This window comes from Falco punctatus (genome assembly GCF_963210335.1).
Source record: "Falco punctatus genome assembly, chromosome: 8".
Taxonomy (NCBI): Eukaryota; Metazoa; Chordata; class Aves; order Falconiformes; family Falconidae; genus Falco; species Falco punctatus.
The window spans coordinates 62,399,395-62,419,100 of NC_137588.1; the positions used below are offsets into that span (position 1 = coordinate 62,399,395).

The following is a 19,706-nucleotide window of genomic DNA, read 5'->3' on the forward strand; positions in this document are numbered from 1 at the left end:
GCCTATTGTTTTTTAAGGAAGTGAGGGTTATGACAGTGTGCTTTCTGCCTGCCTTCATTACCCCCTGCCCAGCCACTTCTGAATCCCTTGACCAGCCTCACATGAACTTGATCTTGGGGTCAAACCTCAGAGATGCCAAATCTCTCAAAGTACTGCAACAACCAGTGGTGAAGCAAAGGTGTTGCTCAGGTAAAACCAGGGAGAGAAGTTGGTTATTACATGTTTTTGCTGGTAACATGTGGGTTATTAGCTGGCATCTAAGATGGACTGGCTGCAGCGCGCGCTCTTGGCCACGCAGCAAGCCAAAACAAAGCCAAAAGGCATGGGAAAAGCAAGGGCATTTCTGAACACGTTGCGGTGCTGTGGTCGTGCTGGGACAATGGCTGCCTCTGTACTAAGGAGCTGAGCCTCTATCCCCCACATCACTATAACCCGGCATTATGTTTTCCACTGACCAGAAATATAAGCAAGTTAGCTCTTTTGCTCAAATTAATGCCTAATTTAAAATAAAAAGGATAATTCTTGGCATGTTGGGCAAAAAGTCTCTTAATGCATTTTGGAGAGCTATGTCTGAAAATGTAGAGGGTGTTTCCCTCGTCTGTGTTTCTTAATGGTCATTAAAGGCACCTCACTCTTAATAAATAGTAACACGTTCCTTCAATCAGTCCGTTTAAGATACAGACCTTGGCTCCTCCTCCATCACAGTAAGTGGACTAAGCCAAAAACCTTTTATGGAGCTTCCTCTAATTTCCAGATGTAGTGTACCGCTTCACCAGTAAAGCAGGATTATTATATTTTTTTTAACAGAAAATTCTATTAACCCAAGACTTTGCTAAGCTGAGTGTGCTGAAAGCTAACCATCTTTAATATCTTGCCCATAATGATGCTCACTTTCCTTTGAATGCTCCAGCTGCTAGGGGCTGAGATCACTGCATGTTGATGGATACTTCAGCTAGTGCTTCCTCAGAGCAGCCTCGCTAAGCAAGCTTAAATGTGGTCCATGCCTTACTGAATAACACTAGAATCGTAAAATCCTATGCGATGAGATCGGCAATCACTATGCTTGGTGGTGCGTGGTTTAAGCAGAGCTCTGTGTATCTAAATTGTCAACAACTTAAAAAGGAATCAAAATCAGTTATGACAAAACCATGGATGGATAATTATGCAGTATTTTAATAGAATCATAAAAAATTCATTATATTATCTGCGTATGTTGCTCTCTTAAAAAACACCAGAAAAAGCAGAAAATGAAACAATTTAAAAATTCTCCCTCTGTTAACTTAGAAAACGCCACAGAATTTTTTGTGCTTTGCTCTGGGAATAAACTGGTGGAAGTTCATGGCATAATAACCCCAAATCCCGGGGATTTTAGGGCTGCAGTAGGTGGGAAGCTCAGGAGCAAGGAGGGGGAGTGGGACCCCTGCCCAGCAGCGGCTCACGCTGTGTACCGGCACCCTTCCCAAGGAGGTGGCAGGCTCTGCCCTGTCCCTGCCCGTGCTGGAACTGGTGGAAGGTGGATGTGGTGGAAGACTCCTGCTCCCACCGCCGCTGCCTCCATGGTAGGCATGGAAACGGGCCGGACTCGCGGAGATCGGGGTTGCTGTTGGTAAGCTTTCTGCGGAGTGCTGCTCTGCAGGTTTGGTGTATGTAGCACATGATTTTAATTGGGTTAAGGGCGCCATAAATTAATAAATAGGGTCTTTCTGTATTAGCCCTTTTGACACTCGACATCAGGCTAGAGCTCATAATAACTGTTTATTTAATACTTCGTTTATGTCACTAATCATCTTTACTTGCAAGGAACTGATTATATTTAAACCCTGGGAAGTCAATGAGTATTTTATCACCAATTTCATTAAGGCCATCATTTTAATCCTTGCCATCTAAATATCTGCATTTGAGTAGAAATTCCTCTAGAGCTTGTTACTTTAAATATGAGAGCAATGACTGAACCTTACCAATCACACCATCTATTATTATATTTAGTACTGGGGTAGCTGCAATGCAAGAAGGACTCTTCAAATAAACAGTCATTAAATATGACAGTGATAATGGAATGTGCACTGTGAAATTATCTAATTACTGACACTTCGAGTTTGTATCAACAATTTGTTTTGAAATAGAATGTAATTAAATTCTTTTGCTCCAAGTACATCCCGAAGAGCAATAAACTTTCAGACTTCCAATAACAAAGAGGGAACAAAAGGTGCCATGTAAAGATGATTTTGAACATTTGGAGGATAATATTCTTGCAGAAAATGTATGTCATGACTACCATTCTTGGAGCTCTTTGCTGGATTCTATTAAAACCTGTTGATGGTTATGGAAATGAAAAGGATGTTCCCAAAGGAAAGGGAGAAGATGAGAATAGTAACAGATGCTACAGCACCCCAGAATGCTTTACTGTTGGCTGTGAAAGATATCTAGAGCCTGATTTGAACAGTAATTGCCTTATTGGGTCATAGCTTTGAAAAGTAATGTAGCAAAATGAACAGATGCATCTAATCTGTTATTCAGAATAAGAATGATCATACATACTTCTAAGTGTGGAAGGTCATCATTGCAATTTGTTGATACAGGCTGCAAAACAGAAATATGCATGTGTGCTAAGTAATAATTAGAGTTAACTGGACACTTGGAAAGGTGTCTGCAAACACATTTGATCCAAATCTGTTAGTTTTCCATAAATGAGCATGTATGAGTGTTGCAGGGAGCAGCCTGTATTTCACAGACGAAGCCACGGCCGTGGCGGTAGGAGCATGCCCGCGCTGCTGGCAGTGCAGAGCGATGCAAAGATAGAAGGGCACTCAAGATGAGCACAGGAGCTGTGAGCCCGTCCCTTGCTTGGTGTCACTTGTGCAGGGGGTGCTGGTCACAGCCTGGCACCCTGCACTGGACAAGAGGCACCTCGCTGCCTGCTCTCAGGGGACACCAGCTGTGGCAGATACAAGGTGCTGCGACCTGTTCTCTCTCCTGGTGCATGGGAAAGCATTACGTTGGCTTTGCCAGGAGTCTCCAGTGGGGAAATAGGCTCTAGAAACAGTTTGAGGGGGGTCTTTCTAGTCCCTAGTACACGTACCCTTGTCAAGAGTAAGAGTAAAATTCAGGAATGAAAAGAGGGCAAAGGAAAGAGAAAACGTTTTCCAGATTGCATTGCTTGTAGCTTGCCAGAGCTCCTCCCTGTTTATGTTTCTGACAAGAAATCTAGGTTGCATGCATTTAAAAAAAAAAAAGTTGCTTTTCATCTGCTAGCAAGAAAACTTGGGAGTAGCATTCTCTTCTCATCATTTTTTTGGAATTAATTAAAACCCATATAACCCAGGAGTATGAAACAGCCAAGAATGTAATCTCTCAAGTATCACAGCCTTTAATAAAAGTCAGAGTGGCACCGTTCGTGACCATCTGATGTTTATGGCTGCTGCTTCTAAAGTGCATCGTGTTTCAGCATCCACCTTGGCTCGTCTCCATCCTTGCTTTAACCTCAATGACTTTTGCATAGCTGTTTCAGTGCTGAACTTCATCCATTTTGTCTTCTGCAGAATATGAAGCCTGCCGCTTGCTTATCAAATATGAAACTGTGTACAAGTGGGCAGGCTAATGCTAATGGAATCGATGTAGCAAAGGGGAGATCTCCCAACCTCTCTGTACTTTTTACAATTTACTTTGTTCGTCACCCATTAATTCTTATATTGATTTTGCTATAAACCACAAACTGCATTGCTATCACAGCCCCAGAAAAAAGCACATTGATTATATTGGAACAAGGTATGTTGTAAAAATGAAATGCCTAAAACATTTAAATGTAGTAAGCTCTGCTAAAGTACATAAATCACGTTGTTTAATGTTGTAAATGAGTGGTGCTGCCTTAAACAAGGGAAAAATATGGCACCATAAAACAATTTTGACACAAAATAAGTCTCTGTTTCTCTGTACCTGCCATTTTAGAAATGCTATCAATAACAGTTACGGTTGTTTGCAAGTGGGAGGGGGAAAATGTTCTCGATATCCCCTTTAAAAAGTTCCTTCAAAGTCACTTTGTAAAATTGACAACAGGGGTGTTGTACCTAGCTATAAATAAAGCCTGATTATTACTGTGTCCTGTTTACTTTTATCATTCACTCATCACAAACTTTTGATGCATCATTACTAATGATCATTTCGGGAGCCAAAGTCAAGCCATGTGCTTGGCTGTTACTGATGGGGAGGGAACTGCAGCTGCTTCCTCCCACCTCGGTGGCCACATCACCTGCTGGAGAGCACGGGCAGCATCCCCCCAGCTTAAAGGGGAGATGGCCCCAAGGGAATTAATTTTTCTGCACCACTTCGAATTTAACCCTGAGTAGAGAAGACTACTGAGTGGGTAAAATTCTGCACTGGGAGAGTGTCATGACAGTCTGTGAATAGTAAGAAAGGAGAATTTATTGGTGATTATAAAATAGGTGCTTTTTGTCACCGAAGTTATGACTGCAGAAATCTGTTCTAGTTGACAGTCCTATAGTGTTCCGGAGCCCTGGTCCAGGGCTCTGCTAAGCCCAGGAAAGTAATTTTGGTGAGCCTGCAGCTAACAGCAAGGCAAGTGGCAAGAGCCAGACGGGGATGGATTTGGGTCCAGCAGGAAAGAAAGGGAGAAGGGGGATAAGAAGGATTGGCAGTGGTCTCAACAGCTTAAAAACCTAAGCTGTTGCCAAGCTTTTCAGGATCCATGGAAATAGATTTGATGGGGAGGAAAAAAGGCAGGAAGAAAGAAAAAAGGAGGCTGATTAAGGCGGGTATGGTGTGTTTGCTTTACGTTTAAGCTGGTCAGAGCGGGGGCCTTGGCTGCCTGCTCAGTGCTGTGTCTCTGCATGATGCTACAAAATCATCCCTGTGCCAGATTTTCTTAAACGGGCTTGGGAGGAGGGAGGAGAGGAATTAACTCATCTTGGATTAGAGATCATAAAGCAGGGATGGGACTGTTGTCTTCTGCCTAAACCTTGGATGGGTGCTTCTGTTATTTCAATTCTTGCTTCATCCCTTTCAATACATTTGCCTTTTTGATCCAACTTTTCTTGTGTGTTTTTCTCACCTGTGAATCAGAGCAGCTGCTGCAGAATCTGGGATGTCTCTGCCAAACTTTCTGTCAGCTAAAGCCTCCCTGCTTCCAGCTACATCAGTCTAAAACGCAGCAAAACTCAAGTGACTGTAAAAAGGTTGCTTTAGACTTTACATAGCGAGAGCAGCATTTGGCCTCTTCCTCTGGAGAGAAGCAGAGGATTTGTTTTAGGGGATGTGAAAATTCACTAAAGCTGCTGAGACTCTTCCCACACGCGGCGTCCCCCAGGATAAGGCTGGTGGAAGCAAAGGTGGGTGACAATGCTGGGTGCAGGCTGTAGCACTGAGCAACAAGTGCTGGGGGAAGGCAGCACACCGAGAAGATGTGCTGGGTATGGGTCCTGATTTTTGGGAGGGGAATACTATCTGTAGGGAGGTGGCAGGCATGAGACTGACTTTGCTCAGCAGGAAACTGGCAACTGCAAAATTCCAGTTTGTTCCTGGGTGCTTCGTTATATGAATTCATTAGCACCAGTTTTTTCCGCATGGCTGGCAATCATTCCTTCTTTGAAGTTACAGCATGCTCTCCTGATGGGAGATCGCTCTTATTCCTGTTGGGTCAGCACTGTTTCTTCCAATTCTTTGGGAAATTGCAGTGTTGGCAGAGCACAGCAGGTCTTCTCCATGGGTTTGCAGGCCAGCAGGACTTCTTCCTTGCCCATCTCCACCCTCTCTTCCTCCCAGATATAGCAGGAAAAATTAATAGAATTACTTTAATTTTGAAGACCCTGTGAAACAGATTCCTGCTCCTGCAAGAGGGAATTCCGTAAGGACTGTGCTTATCTAAAAGGTTAGCTCCAAGGCTTTTGTAAGTTAGTGATAAATTATCTCAGATCTCTCATCAAGAAAGGCTCTACTTTTCCAGGTTGAAGTTCTTAATTTTTGACTGCAAGGATCAACCCTGTAAGATCCTCAGAAACTTAGTTAAGGCATTGTCCCTTAATGGCAGCTCCTTGGGTTGATTGCTGCAAGTGAAAGCAGCTGCTGAGTCCCCCAGCCCTGCGTGGGTGATGGAGGCTGATCCCTACCAAAGCGGTTGTGGAAACACAGAAAAGCCGAGGAACTGGAGAAGAAAATAATGAAGGAAAGAGCCTAATTTATTTTTTTAAGAGTGTTAAGCCCATATAGCTTTCATGCTTTGCTGGCACACAGCGTGTCTAGGAGAGCAGGTTGCTGTGATAGACGGACAGGAGCTGCAGGGGCTGGGAGAAGTGGCTTTAGATGGGCAATTTGGTCCAGCTTGGAGGAGCTTTTACAAAAGCACAAGAAGTGTGAGGAATTAGACTCTGAATGCCTGGACCAGGCTTTTATAGGCTCTGCTCAACACCCAGCTGTTGATGCTCCATGGTGATGGTTTCCTTACTGATACATAGCCACATGTTGGGGACACATAATAATAACCAAGCCAGGAAATATGGTTTATGGGGTCCTCTGGGGGATAAAATGGGGACTTTGTCTGAGGCCAACAAGCAGAGTTACAAAGGAGTAAGTTCAAATGCTAGTTCCTAAGCTTCCCTTTTCTCTTTTGTGAAGGTTTTTTAATGAGCAACTCCTGCAGCTCTCTTCCCTTACAACTCCTCCGCAGCACATTGTGTGCCTGCAGGAGGTTAATTAGGGAGCCAGGCAAGGCTGGGGCTCTCTACTCACACGTTTTGAGTCACTGAGTGCTTTCTTCTATTAAAACTAATGTGCATTTACAAGCCTGCCTTGTATTTATCTAACGAGGGTAATTATCCTCCTCCAAAATGACATGATCCATTTGAGCCAAGGCAGTTCTTCTGGAGATGGGGAAGGTGATTTGCAGCTGGTTTCTTCTGACCTGTCCCTGCAGAGCAGCCTGCTGGTGAGCTGGCCTAGGGCAGCAAAAGCAAAGCTCTGAGCCTGCAGGATGATGGTCTCGAGCTGAGTAAGTTGAAAGGATTTTCTTTGTTTAAACTGAGTAAGTCTTTCCTGAAATGAAAACTGAACTTGCTGTGGTACAGTGCGAGGAGTCAGGGAGCTAGTGGCAAAGGTGGTGTGTGGAGGGGGAAGCCTGACCTGCCTGGTTTAATGGTTTTTCTGGTGTAGTTTTTTTTTTTTTTTTTTTTTGTTCAATTTACTGTTTTCCATGTTTCTGTAGGCTAGTGTCACGGTCGTGGTATTGGTCAAACAGTTGCTTGTACTTAACAGTTGTTGCAGAGAGGATAAAGTAGCCCAACTTCTGACGGGCTTTAGTTACCTGGTTACCAGACAGGTCTTGCTCTTTCTCCAGGCAGTTTCTCTCTCTCTATTTTTTTTTTTTTTTTTTTTTTTTAAGCAAGTTGTTGTTAATTATAACTGTTGTCTTGTGATGGCCCAGTCTGCACTTCTGAGGTGCTGTGCCCTCAACTTGAAGTGTTTTCATCTCTGTAACTACTTGAATTGCTGTTTTCTGCCTTAGCTATAGGTAATTGTTATTGCTGCAGAATGCTTCCTTGGATGATTATCAGTTGACTTGTATTAATATTTACAATAATTTTTTTGTCATTAATGTTTTGCTATAACAGGAAATGAAATGCAAATTAACAACTGTAAAGATTAAAACATAATGAAATAGGACATGAACTCAAGAGATCTAATGAATAAAGTGTCTCGAAGGCACAAAAAGATGTCCTTCAAAAACAAACATAGTGATAAATAATAAGATAAATAATTTTGAGGCATTAAACTGACAAAGAGAAAGAAATACCCAGTGTGGGATAAATTGTTTCATGCCAAAGTTCTAATTGCATTCCTTTTTCTTAATAAAAACATGAACTTTCTCCCTCAAGTTAACCAACTGTGTAATCGCTGCGTAGTAGATTATTCCCCCCCCCCCCCCCCCCCAACTTAAAAATCAGCACATCAAATGTCTCTGTTTACCTTTGCTGTCCTCATCTGGCTATTTAACAAATATATTGGTCTAATGGACAGAAATAACTTTTTTTCTTTTATAACATAGTATTTGTTGCCTGTGTTTTTTCTCTTCCTGTTTTCTAAAGCAGTAATGTGTATCCGAAGCTGATTTTATGAGGTGTTGAAAGTCTGTCCAAGCCGACAGGTATTAGTCCCTGCTTCAGCAAAGCTCCCAAGCCTGACAGCTACGTGACGCTCACTTTGGCAGCTGGCTTTAAGATAGTACATTGCTCCTTTGTTTAACCAAGGGCTGGGGGCAAAATCTGCACGTAGGTGCTGCCGGCTGCTTTTCGGGGCAACCCCCTCACTGACTGAATAGCTGCATTGGTGCGTCTGAACCTGGAGCCGACCCTGAGTTTGTTTGCTTTGCTGTAAATGTTGGGTGCAGTTTGGCTTCATTGGTTAGAGTTGTCTTGGATCTTGTGAAATCACGAGGTATCTCTGATTCAGTGCATCTTCAATCCTCTTTCACGTGCTATTTAGTATTGTAGGCTTTAGCACGGCACCAACATCCGTACACCTCAACTCCTTTGGTGTAAATCTAAAACGCCTCTTCTTAAACACAAGGAAGAGGTTCCCAAGGCATTGCTCATGGTGGGGTTAATCCTTTGGACTCTAAATGCTATCGGGGCTGGGGTTCTCCCCTCTGCTGATGGCTAAGTCACGTACAGCTCTGACATTTCAGAGGTGGTGGAAAGGAGCATTCAGGGAGCTGTGCCTGACTTGGTAAGATTGAGACAGCACTTGTTGCCTAGTGGGATACAAACTTCTTTCTAATCCCAGGCCATTTGGACTACCCAGTTGTAGCCTGAGATCCTTCTCTTAGTCTGGATTCCATCATTACTGGTTTTATTAGGGAAAAGGGTGGAGGTTTGGTCTTCAAACTTTGAAGTATCTGTGTACTCCCAGGTGAAGCTACTTGCCTAGATGGATTTTCTGGTGTGCTTGAGTGTCCCTGGAAATAAATTGAAAGTCATATTGACCCTGGTTGAATTCCTGGGCTTTGGGGGCAGGAGTGCAACAATCAAAAAAAAAACAACCCCAAAACTCAAAACTTTTTGTAGTTTCTGTTCCACCATCTCTTGTAAGTTTTCATGACACACTTCGAAGACCCCTGTACTTTCCTATACTAAAAGAAACATTGGCAGCATGTGAAGGGGTTTGAGCTGCTTTGGAAGTGGTTGGTACTGAGGCACAGCTCTTCCTGGCACCCCGCCTGCCGGTGCTGGGCTGGGTGTTCAAAGGGACAGTTCCTGCTACGCATTGTGCAACTGGTGCTATGTGGAGTAAGTGGGTCATGCTGATCATGCAACAGGATCAAATACAAAACCCTAGTCACCCAGGAATCTTGGAAGTGATCATGGACTGGCCAGAGGGCAAAGACTTCAGAATATTGCAAGAAGAGGAGGTGATGCATGCTGAAGAGACCCCACTGTGTAATGAGCTACCAGAAAATGAGAAGTAATGTGCCCTGCTCACTAATGAGTTGGGTTGTTTTGTTGGAAAGCTGCTGTGTGGAGTCCCATGTGACAAGTCACAGAAACTGCTGAAGGAGGGGTGAATCGAGTCACCTTGTGGAGGTGAAAGCTATCCATCTGGCTTTAGCAATTGTGGAATGGGAAAATGGCCAGTACTTTATTTCTATGCTGGCTCACGGATGGTGGCAAATGCTGTGTGTGGTTGGCCACAGCAATGGAAGCGGACCAGCTGGCAGTGCAGAGGTAAACCTATCTGGGCTCTGAATTATGGCAAGGTATTGCTGCCTGGGTAGAGAACCTGGTTGTAAAAGTACATGATGTCGATGCTCATGTAACCAAGAGCTGGGCCACTGAAGAACAGCAAAACAACCAGCAGGTGGATCAGGCTGCTAAGTGGCTCAGGTGGATCTGGACTGGAAACATAAGGGTGAAGTATTTATAGCCTGATGGGTCCACGCCACCTCAGGTCATCAAGGAAGAGATGCACAATATAGGTGGGGTCATGATGAAGAGGTGAACTTGACCATGGACACTATTTCACAGATTATCTGTGAATGCGAGAAGTGCTGCAATCAAGCAAGCCGAACCGTTAAGCCTCTCTGGTATGGAAGACGATGGCTGAGATATAAATATGGGGCAATCTGGCAGACGGATTATATCAAGCCCACCAAGGCAAGCACTGTGTGCTTATAATGGTGGAAGCAATCACCAGATGGCTGGAAACATATCCTGTGCCCCATGCCACTGCCTGCAACGCTATCCTGGGCCTCAAAAAGCAAGTCTTCTGGTGACATGGTACCCCAGAAAGAATTGGGTCAGGCAGTGGGACTCAGTTCTGAAACAACCTCATAGACACCTGGTCCAAAGCACATGGCATCGGGTGGGTATATCACATCCCCAGTTACGAACCAGGCTTTGGGAAAATTGAATGACACAATGGACTGTACACTGAGAGCAATGGGTATGAGTTGTTTTAATTTAATTTATAATTAATATAATTAAAAAATAATTGAAAATATATTTAAACATGGGGATGCATGTTTAGCAAAAGTCACCTGGTTAGTAAATGCTAGGGGACCTGCCAATGAAGCTGGCCCTGGCCAATTAAAACTTTCATGTGCTACAGAAAGGGATGAAACCCTTGTAGTGCATGTAAAAAAAAAAAAAACAAAAAAAAAAATATATATATATTAAAAAATGCCTGAAGCAGGAATAATCCAGACTGTCTTCCCCAGCAAAGTCATCTGGGCAATTGCTTTATTGCCATATCAATGGCACTACAGTAAAAATTACCCAGGTTAGTGAAGACTGAATTTTGATCAAATGGGGCAAAGTACAGTGATGACAGAACTGGACAAGTGCAGCTGTGATGGAACCCGAACTGGCTTCAGCATGCAACGACCCAGCGCCGTGCACTCTCTCTCCTGCCCTGAAGGACTGCTGTGGCAGGTGGGGCCCAAAGTCCTGGACCGAACGAACTCAATGGACACTTCAGAGGGATGGTCCACAGGCTGAGGGAACAATATCTCTGTGTGTATATCAAAAGACAGGAAAGGTGATGGTGATTAGTTAGGATGTATTGGCAAGTGTGGGGCCTGGGCATGATGTAAATGGTATAGAATAAGGGGTGGATATTGTCCTGGTTTTGGCTGGGATAGAGTTAATTTTCTTCCTAGTAGCTGTTATAGTGCTGTGTTTGGGATTTAGGGTAACGCAGGGATGGCTCAGCTGTAGCTGAGCAGTGCTGACCCAAATCAAAGACTTACCAGCCTCTCGCCCCACCCCACCAGCGAGCAGGCTGGGGGGCAGCAGAGGCTGGGAGGAGACACAGCCAGGATGGCTGATCCCAACGGGATGTCCCACATGGGACATGGATGTCCCACACCACGTGGTGTCATACTCCATACGTAAACCGGGGGAAGCTGGCTGGGGCTGCTGCGGTTGGTGGGTGGTAAGCAACTGCGTTGTGCGTCACTTGTTTTGTATATTCTATTTTTTCATCATTATTATTATTTTCCCTTCTTTTCTGTCCTATTAAGCTGCCTTTATCTTAACTTGCAAATTTTACTTCCCCCGCCCCCCCCGATTCCCTCCCCCATGTTACCGGGGAGGGGGAGGAGTGAGCGAGCACCTGTGTGGTGTTTAGCTGCTTCCACGTTAAACCATGACAGCCTCTTATTTTTTAAGAGAATTCATGCAAACACCGTTTCTATTTATTCTCAGTGTGATGTCAGAATAATTCTGTGTATGATACTGCATTCATTATCGTGCATTGAGTTGTGACGGCAGAGGGATTCACCCAAAGAGCATGGAGGAGGAATGAACTCTCAAAACCAGATAGAATCTCAAAAGTTAATTTTAAAAAATAATTTTTAAAAAAAGGTAGGTGTAAAAAAAAAAAAAAAAATTTTCCTTTTCTTTTTCTTTTCTTTTTTGTCATTTGCACTTCAAATTCCCTTGGATGGCCCAGCCCTGGGACAGTAGATGTAGTAAAAACCCCATCTCTTCTGATTGAAATGTTTTCAGCTTTTCATCATGGAGTCGTCTTGCCTCTTAAATGTCATCTTTAATCTCTAGTTCCAGCATTGTACCCTTTAGCAGTTTTTTTGGTGGCCTCAAGGCTGCAGCTTGATTGGTCACAGTTAGTGCTTTCCAACTTGGTAGCACCTCATGATGTCTGAGCAATTAGACCAAGCATAAAAATAATATCTTGTACCCTATTACCTGTAGAAGATGATCTATACTGGTAAATATATCTGGGGAAAAAAATCCTATCAACATTGATACACATTCTCCTCCAGCCTTCCATAACCTTGGTGGCAAGTTATACAAATATTTCATCTGCTGAATGCAGGCTTGGCTTTAGAAAGTGTGTATTTCGGCTCTCCATAAATAAAAATAATGGGCCTAATTTTCATTTTTGCTAGGAACCACTTGTATCTATTTGGGGATAGATACTCAGCTAGTGCGAGTTGTAATGTCCCCGCAGCCGGTGGGCATGGGCGCCTTGCACCCACTGACGGTCTGTTCTGGCGTGTGTCATGGTGCCATCGAGTAAGTGTACGTTTACACCACAGCATCGCACAGGGCCTGAACCAGAATGAGAAACAGGTCTAATTAAGTTTTGTAACTGAAATCATTATTAAGGTCTCTCTCATTTTCACTATGCAAATACTCCAGCTGAAAGGATTATATTTACAAGTACTATTTATAATTAAGCATTTCACTTGATTTGCCTGCAAACTGAATGTAAATCATATTTTGCTCTGCTAAAAGGCAAAGAAAAGGGGAAAATGTCTCAGAGTAATTTATATCACATTTTGTGGTTCGCAAAATCACAGGTTTATGCAAATACGGATTTGTTGAAGTCTGTGTTTTACTTGTAAGGGTACTTCGATTCAATCAGGCTCTGTGGGGCAGAGGAGAGGCAGGGGGGAAAGGATGAACTTGCTTATCCTCAGCAGCTCAGCTGAGCAACCCTGGAGGTGCCTGGGCTCTGCAGACCGCGCTGGAGGGTGAGCGTGTCCCCTCACCAGTGGCTGTTACAGCCGGGCTGGGCTCACAAGTGTTTGCAGCGGTCCGAGGGTTTAATGGGCACCCAAACCTCTGTGGGATGGGAAGGGTCTCGGCACATCTGTAAGGAGGTTGCCTGACATCCAGGGGATTACCTCTTTCAATCCAGTCTGTCGAGATAAGGGAAGATTAAACCGCTGCCTTGGGTAGGGAAGGCTGCCTGGAACACGGCACTCGGATGTGTAGGGAATCCTTTTATGTGGGGATAAGATGAGGCTTGTCAAAGTGCTGAAAGATGAGGATAGCCAGCTCCTCTGGTACCTCGTGGCTCAGTTACAGATCAGGTTTTCTTGCAATAAATGAGCTCCTCGTGTTGCTGAAAGGCTTCTGGGGTTTGTTCCTGAAGATGGAAGGAGATCTAGAGGCTTAGTGCACAGAGGGCACTTCCTTACCCCACCACCTCGGGAAGCTGGTACCCGGGAGGTGACCCCTCAGCTGTGCCCACGGGATGCTGCACGGGAGGCGCTGCGTTATTTCATGTTGGCAGCAACGCAGCCCACCTCCTGCCACAGTCCAGCTGCACGCGGTCATGTCAGGGTGGATGTTACATTTCTAGAGGCACCAGTTATTTGCTTTGTGAAGTTTTCTGTAGCTGCTACAGCCATGTAAATTCATTGACGTGAACGGTAAGGATGAAATAACTCAGAAATTACACTCCTGGTGTTGTATAGGTCTGAACAGACAGGAATTCATCTTCACATTTGCACATAAACATCCAAATAAGGTTTCTTTAAAACCTTTGTTTCTTATTCCCTCTTGGTCAGCTAGCAGTTCAAGACCCTTTTGTGTGCTGTATTTTTATTTTTTTTTTATTATTTTTTAAACAGCTGATTTAATAAACTATTACTTTTTTCACTTTACCTCCGGTCCCTATGTCAAGATGATATTCCAGGAGCATTCCCAAATTTGCTCCAGAACACATTCTGTAGCTTTTATCTGCAAAACTAAGTTCTGATTGACATTTGATAAATAATACAAATTTTTCTTCTTGCTGTTGACTGAATTTCAGTAGTTGCAGGCTGTCGTGAGCCCTCCTGCTGGAGGCTGGACGAGCCAGCCGCAGGCTCAGGCTGCTGAGATGGCTTTAAGCCTCACTGGGAGACATGGCATTGCCAGCACTGGTGGATGGTGAAGCTTTTCAGGCTCTGGTGATGCTAATGCCAGTGGAGCTGAGAAGGTGGGAGCAAAGAGCAGCCCCTCTACCCTCCCACAAAATGACAGTGTTTCAGAAAATTGCTGTGGTGTCGGAGAGGCTGGGTGGGCTGGCGTGTGGCTGTGTGTGCCCCTGCCGCTGTCCAAGGGGGGGAGCGGTCCCCGGACCCGAGGGTGGGGGCCCTGCATCGCAGGCGATGGAGCCTGCCTTCCGCAGCTGCCAGCCCACCAAGTGCCCTCAGGCCTTGGTGTTTTGTGGTGCATGGTGCAATAGCCTGGAAGGGTTGCTTCTGCAAAAGAGCAGTGGGATGCAGTCGATGGGTAAAACGAGGCAAGGGGAAGGCTCGGGCTCAAGCAGGGGCCAGGACGAGATGTTTGCTCCATTACCAGCATGTCTCCCATCCAAGAAGTGCTGGAACAGCTGGTGTTTGCTTCTGTGCGAGAGAAAATGTGCACAGGCGTTAGTTTTGGATAATTTTTTCCTGAATTCCAACTGTTTCTATCTGACACCTGCTAAACAGGGAGAGAAAAACAGAACCGCCAAGCCAACACCTTTCAGAGCCTTGGCTTTCTCTCCTTGTGTTTTCCTGGACTGTGTGCTTTTCCAGTTGCACCACTCATTCCCAATTTCTCGGGCTGTTTGCTGGCCACTTGTATCAGTGCTTCATTGTCTGCTGTGCAGCAAGGACTGGCAAAGGAAATCGATGCATTGGGGGGAAGATGCAATGCTCCTATGCCACCATCTGTCCATGGATTGGGTCATTTTCCCTCTTTTTCAAATGCACTTTGTGAGGGTGTTTACTAAGGAGATGGAGTTGGAAAGAAACGGAGACAGATTCTCACCTCTGCACTGATAGAGGCTGGGAATAATTCAGTGCTGAGTTATGGTGTTCAGGTACAACTGGATCAGTGGGATTCGGGCCCATGGGGAGTTTGTGACTTGTTCAGCTGTAACCACCATTAAATGGAGAAAATGTTCATCCTTGGCCTCCAGAGGCACTTCTGCTCTACACCCAATTAAGAAAATGAAGCTTAAAATAACTTTAGTGAATTGTGAGCAAATGTTGTTGCCGTGTTTCCATAGGGGTATGCAGTGTTTTCTGCCCAGTGTTAGGTGGGCGGTTAGTGTGAGCTGCAATGATATGGGTGGTTTAAGCTGCTGGAAGATGCTGCAGCTGATGGCAGGGGTGTTTCTGACCTGTCCTTGGCTGGAGAGAGTTTCCTCTTGGAGCAAGGCAGGGGATCCCACCCAAAAATATTCCTAAAGAACTGGAGAAAAAAAGGAAGAAAAATGAAATATTTCCAGTTGAATCTGTGAACTTGAGCCTTTTCACTGGCACATGGTCGATAGAGCTGACACACCAAAGGGAGCGTGGCTTCATTCAATAATTTAATTTCATACATAAACTATAAAAACATATTGTATTCAGTCTAAATCACATGCCTTTTTAGCCATATTTTTGCTACACTTCATGTATTTATCCTTTGGTTATCCCTGCTAATTGAGAACCAACTCTTCAATTTACAACTGAAAATGAAATATTTTCATTACCGTGGTGATTAGGAGCTCCAGCCAAGGGTTAGGCTCTGCTTGTGTTAGATACTGTACAACCATAGCTCAAAAAGATGATACCTGCCTTAAATACCTCATAATCCAATGGGAAGACAAAGAAAATATATGTATCTAATTACAAGGGAAGGGTCTGATGAGTGGAGGCCTGGAAAGGCAATAACCGAGTGACGGCTTGCGCGGGGCTGTCATCAAACCCCTCCCTGTGGGGGATGTGAGCAGCGCTGCCAGTTCTGCCTGAGCACATCTCCAAAATTAGGAAAATTTAAAGGCCATCTGCTGCTAGATTAGGTAAATAAAAATATAACGTAATTGGATTGGGTGCTCATTTCAGCCTTCTGGGTTATAAACGATAGGGAAAAGGTTGCCTTTCTTCAGGCTATCTCAAGTGGAGTGGATTTATTGTCTCAGCTTCTCACAAGCCCTGGTTTAAGATATAATATCAATTTCACTGTTATCTTTTTTTAGCCGTGGAAAATCTCTCTTGTGATGCCGTGTGCGGCACAGCGCCGTCAGTGCTGGCTGGACCCGTGCCAGAGGGTTGCGTGTTTATATCTCTCCCGACTGTGTTTGGAAACAAGTAGATTTTTAAATGACAGGACAAATCAGTTGGGCTGGAAGCTTCCAGCTCAAGTAATTACAGTTCTGTAATCTCTGCTTCAAAATTTGGTGCTGCAGATACCAGCCTCCAGGTGTTACAGGAATAGCAGGAGCGAAGCTAGCACAGCTGGATCCCGACCGGAGACACCCTATGGCACCTCCGCAGCAGGGTGAGCAGGACGGGAGGGGAAGGATGGGCAGACAGGGATGTAATGTGGGGGAGGGCATCCCAGGCAAGAGGTGCGTCAGGGTAAGCAGCCAGAGGATGAAATGCAAGCATGACACAATAGCGATTAGTGTTATTTTGTCTTTCCTTCAATTAGTTGGGAAGCCCTGGAAACACATGGTGTGACAGAGACAGAAATATGGGATACAATAAATTTATTTTTCAGCTGTGGCACCCAACCTGGAATACTTTTATCTACTTGTCTACTTGTATCTACTGACTCCGACAGGATACCTGGGTTAAAAAAATACACAAGTCAGGGGAACACAACTAGTGTTTAAATCATACTCATTCAGTTTAGAGAAAGAATCAGACTTTGAAACTGAAATAACTCTTCACAAGCTGGTGTCTGTATTTTGAGGCAGCATTTCAGCAGCCAAGAAAGTGTCCCAAGGAGGAGGAAGAATCTGCAATACTGTACCTGCAGAAATTCAGTCAAATGAAAACATGACTATGTGGAAAACAAAAGACATGTACCTTTAGTTCTTCAAGTAATTTCTTCAGAGTGTTTCTCTAGAAACACTTTTTTTTTTTTTTTAAGTTTGAAATAATAACACTTTACACTTTTACAGAATATTTGATTTTAATTACAGGCACTAATTTAACATTTCAGTGTGAAACTACATGGCTTCTAAAACTTTCAGGCTGATTTATCATAAGTAGATGTTTCCTCAGCACGGGCTTCCTTCCCTCTAAACATTTCCTTTCACACACACACCCCTGCCTCTCCTGCATCCCACCTCCTGCTTGCTGTGTGGGTTCCCACGGGGGAGAAGTGAACCAGAACTTATTTTCACCCCAACAGGACTAGGACTGGTTTTATTGCAGCGTCGTTCTGCAGCGGCACTGCATGTACCCAGCTGTGATTCCCCGCTGTTTGATTTCTGATATTTTAAAAAGCACCCAAACAGCTTATTTTAGACCAGCTTTTATCAGACACAGCCTCCCACAACATGTAGCTATGAGAACATCATCTTCAAAAAACCCAGCTGTTAAGGGATAGGAAGGTGAGGACAAGGGCTCCAACTGTTAAGAAGCCGGAGGAGGAGACATCCTCCAAACCAAAGCGTGGAGGGTACCAGGCTGAGGAGGACAGACTGAGAGTATGAGTGTTACGTGCGTGATCAGGAGCCGGATGGTAAATCCCAACCAAACAGAGCTCAGTTTACGCCTATTCTTAGTCTTGGTGTTGCAGAGGTGCCACAGGATCTCTCGGGTCAAGATCTGCAGCCCCAAGACAGGCAAAATGGAGAAGCTACTGAAGAGTATCTTTAATGAAGTAGAACGAAAACAAGGAATATGGGGCGTGAGCACACAAAAATGTAATCGGGAGGAAAAAATGAGCTCCCCAGGCCCTGTAATGCCATTAAACAACCCATTTCTCTTCAACGTGTTTTTCTTCTTGCCAATCTCTGGCAAACGTTATTCAGCCTGCGCTTGCAGAGGCAAGAGGGACTTCATGCCATGAGACATGGAGGCGCTGGAGCACGGTTCTGGGGCAAAGCTGGTGTTGCTGAGCTCATCCCGCTGGTGGGATGTACATGTGCCAGCCTGAACGTGATGGAGCTTTTTTTGGGTGTCCACAATACCCTGCCTGGGCCAGTGCAAACATGCTGCTGGCCTGGGAGAAGCAAAGTCCAGGCTTCTCCTGGCGCGCTGCAAGAAATCCGTGCTAACAGCCCGTGTTCGAGGAAACAAAGCCCATGAAGATAAATAGGGCTAATCCCACCGCAGCCTGCAAACAAACACCACTGCTCAAACCCAAGACAGATGACACAAACAACCCTGGGAAAGCAGTTTGGAGAGTGTCAAATCACATGACAAAGCCAATATATTGCTCTGTGACTTCTAATTAGAGACTTGCTGCTGTATAATTAAGTTTCTGACGATACTGTATTTAAAGTCATGTCAGTGCTTTCATTTATAAATACTGCTCTGCAGGTGCCTGAGCTCCCAGCTGGAATCTGGTTTTCAGGGTCTAATCCTACAAGTGATTTGTGTTTTTATTTTTTTCTCATTTCAATTTTGAGTGGGGGGAAAAAAAAGTCCTCTGAGCAGGTGAGGTACACAGGAGGGAAAAGAATTAAGTATATTCAGTATGTTTTAGTTCTGCTTTAGGTCCCAGCTGTGGAGATGAATGTTTTATTATTGGCATCGGGGTGTGTGTGTACCCATGTTTGCACATTTCTGTAAATTAGCAGTGATCAGACCTGGAACCTGTGCTCTCTGGTGTATTTTATGCTCTACATAAATTGCAAAGGACATTAGTTCACCTATGGCTTCTTCCTCGTTTGCTTATAGTCCTGCCTTCATAGGATTCGTGCGTGCAGAACAAAACGTCCTTGCTTTTCCTGCACTGGCTGTGGGATCCCGAGGTCTCGGTGAGGGAGGGCTCAGGTAGTGCTGGGTCTGGAGGCAGCCCCCCTGCCGCGGGCAGGCTGTGTGCCCCCTTGGTGTATTTATTTGCTACATGGTCACAGTCAGGATCTGATGGGCTAAGAGCTGTGTGTGCCTGGCTGCCCCACGGTGAGGCAGAGGTACTATGTGATATTAAATCTTGCCTTATGTCTCAGCATATCAAGCAGCAACTCAAGGGGATGGGGAAGCAGCCCCCCAGACACCGGGTCATACCCTCATCTAATGTGTCCCGAGGTCAGAATATCCTAACACGGGCTGGCAGCCAGTCCCAGCCAGAATGACCACGCCAGTGCTATTATTTAAACTTTTATGTTTTTTAAAAAATAAATAAGTGGGGTAAGTAAGTTGCAATAGAAAGAAGAGCCTCACCTTTGGACTCTGCTTTGTTCTGAACACCAGAGCCATCAGGCTGAATTTTTCACCTGCAGCTCATGTGTGCAAGCCAGTGACAGATGCTGCCCGGAGCAGGGGATGAGTGTGGCCAGGGCTGTGCTCCTCTGCCAGCCTGGGCTGGGGACCAGGCTCTCGCCTGGGCTTTCTCCTCCTGGGCAAACACAGCTCACAGCACGGTGAGAGGTGCTGAATGCCGGTGGCTGCTCCTTTGCAAAGGTTGCACCCCCAAACCCAACACAATCTGCTCTAATCAGGCTCCTGGGCTTGGCAGCAGCTCTGCAGGCATGGGAGG

At 44.9% G+C, this 19,706-nt stretch overlaps 1 long non-coding RNA gene across 1 annotated transcript in view; it reads left to right on the forward strand.

Moving 5' to 3' along the window:
* Positions 1-19,706, forward strand: part of LOC308068955 — a 49,792-nt gene that overhangs the window by 19,482 nt on the left and 10,604 nt on the right. The window contains exon 2 of the long non-coding RNA XR_013930221.1: positions 1-19,706. This exon is cut by the window's right edge and continues 10,604 nt beyond it. This is a non-coding gene — a long non-coding RNA (uncharacterized lncRNA).